The 2,476-nt window shown below is 41.4% G+C and overlaps 1 non-coding gene across 1 annotated transcript; it reads left to right on the plus strand.

Annotated features, from left to right (window-relative positions):
- Positions 1-1,810: 1,810 nt before the first annotated feature.
- On the plus strand, positions 1,811-1,966 carry LOC127144091 (5.8S ribosomal RNA). Its single transcript, XR_007815715.1, has one exon. It is a non-coding gene; the product is annotated as a 5.8S ribosomal RNA (ribosomal RNA).
- Positions 1,967-2,476: the final 510 nt, after the last annotated feature.

Genomic DNA, 2,476 nt, shown 5'->3' on the forward strand with positions numbered 1-2,476 from the left:
GGCTCAATTCAATATGAGTTTCATTAAGTAGGCTCCGATTCTTGTCTTCTTTCTCATTCTCATGATTTTGAGTACCGCTTCTTGAGAAGCTTTAAGCAGTCAATTACCCGCTCATCAAAGATAGACAGAGGAAAAGAGGTGCAATGAAATATGTGAGGAGTTGAGAGGCCAAAGGAAAAGATTTTGTGACTGACTAGCCCAAAAGCTAAGATGTCAGATACAAGTCTCGATGGGGGAGTCAGATGTTGAAGAAATGAAAGAAGGCTAGGGAAGAGATCTTTAGTTAGATCTGTGGAAAGGGAACTGACTAGTCTCATTCATTAGGGTCTTGAGTGAAGCTCCACTCTAGTATCAGATAGATAGGGATCCGTTCAGTCATAAAGGTAGCATCCATCAGAAGTAGGACACATGGATCTTTCCTGTAAGCAAGAGTTGGCTTCGAAGCTATCTCTTTCTCTTTCAGAAGTCACTCGAGAAGAATGAGAATATGAAGAAGAGCTAGAAAATAGCTCATCCATTAGTCACACTGAAATTAAAATTTGTATGATAAGAAGGAGGAAGCGCAAAAGCTTTCCTAGATTAACCGCGAAGTGGGAGTCAAGTTGTCCGATTTACCTAGTTTCAGAAGAAGAAAGAGAAATTAAAGAAAACTTAGGCATCTTTCTCCTTTTTCTAGGTATCCTTCTCCTTCATTTCTCTTGAGAGATATAGGTCAGCTTCGTCCATCTCGGGATCGTCCTCCCCTAGGAATATGTGCTTCTAAAAGATCTTTTATACTGTGTCCAATCTTTCCTTTCGCACACGAGCTAAGCTTTTCAATTATTTTTAGGTCTCAGAGGCAGAATAATCTTTTTCATAGTCTCTACAATCATAAAAAAGGGTGAAGTTTCTTTCTATGTTTTGGACATGTGTGCATTTGCTTAGCACATTCATTCTGTAATTTTGAATCATGAAGGAGTAGAAATGCAGAGTTATGGGACAAACTCCCACCATTAGGCTCCTACAAAGGGCCCAAAGCCAGATGTATCGATGAGAAGGTTTCATAGTGGCTCAACTGAGTTTACAAACAAGAAGGGAAAAAAGGCCCACTGGTGGAAGCCACCACTCTTGAGTTTAGGCGACTCTTTCTCAACTCCCACGAAGCGTTGTTCTTGCCATAACTTTAATTTTGAGAAAATGAGGATAACTTGGTTGTCGCTTAGCTGGTCCACGTGTTGTGGAGTTTGCTTTGTTGTTTCAAATCTTCTTTCTTTTTGAATGGATAAATAAGGCAAAAATCTTGGCTTTTTACTTCTTTTGCTTGGATTGTCAGAAAATTCGACCCCTTCCTTAACTGAATTGAGTGAAAGGGCTTTCTATTTAGGTCTGTAGATCGAATGAGAGATACCGAACACATCTTTCATACTCCACTTCCAAAGCATGAGCTAAAATGACAAAAGCAAGAAAAAGAGGAAACGCGTAGTGGGCGGATACTAGAACATCAACAACGATTCCCCACTTAATGGTCTCGCCTTCTTCTTTGTAAGCTTATCCTATCTTGCACTCCTCTTCGCTTCGCTAGGTTTTCTCTTTATTTGGATAATCGATTCATTTCATGTCTAGTTCTTTCACAGTTAGTGAAAAATGTGCTACATTTCCCTTTTCTACTTTCTTCCTCAAATCAACTTCCCTTATAACATAGACCTCCCTAGGACAATTTTGTAAACCCGAGATTCTTTGTGGATTTTTTTCTTCTAAATATAAAAGGAATAAAAGAAAATGGAAATTAATTATATAATAAATTTATATAATTAATGGTTTTTATTAAAAAAAAAAAGAGAAGGGGATATCTCGACTCTCGCATCGATGAAGAACGTAGCGAAATGCGATACTTGGTGTGAATTGCAGGATCCCGCGAACCACCGAGTCTTTGAACGCAAGTTGCGCCCGGAGCCTTCTGGCCGAGGGCACGTCTGCCTGGGCGTCACGCATCGCTGCCCCTACCATACAACTCTCCCCATGTGGGGTCGTTGTGAAGGCGGGGGACACACACTGGCCTTCCGTACGCATTGTCGTGCGGATGGCTTAAATTCGAGTCCTCGATGCTTGTCGTCACTACACTACGGTGGTTGATTCAACCTCAGTGACGCGTCTTGACCTCGATGTCGACTTCACGAACTTCTTCACGACCCTTTGAATGTCGCCCCTTAAAAGGACGACGCTCTTGACGCGACCCCAGGTCAGGCGGGACTACCCGCTGAGTTTAAGCATATCAATAAGCAGAGGAAAAGAAACTTACAAGGAGAGAAGCGACTGCTTTTTCTTTTGCACCTTGTTCATTGACTCCTTCTTACACGACGTCGTCTTGACCCTTATTTACCTCCTCTTTTCACCTTGTTCATTGACTCCTTCTTAGTTGAGCTACTTCACACCTTTCAGTCTTGCCTTCGTCTATTATAATCAATTCAATTAACAAGTCTAGTGGATCGTAGAAGCC

Source organism: Cucumis melo, chromosome 11 (genome assembly GCF_025177605.1).
Source record: "Cucumis melo cultivar AY chromosome 11, USDA_Cmelo_AY_1.0, whole genome shotgun sequence".
NCBI classification, from domain to species: Eukaryota; Viridiplantae; Streptophyta; class Magnoliopsida; order Cucurbitales; family Cucurbitaceae; genus Cucumis; species Cucumis melo.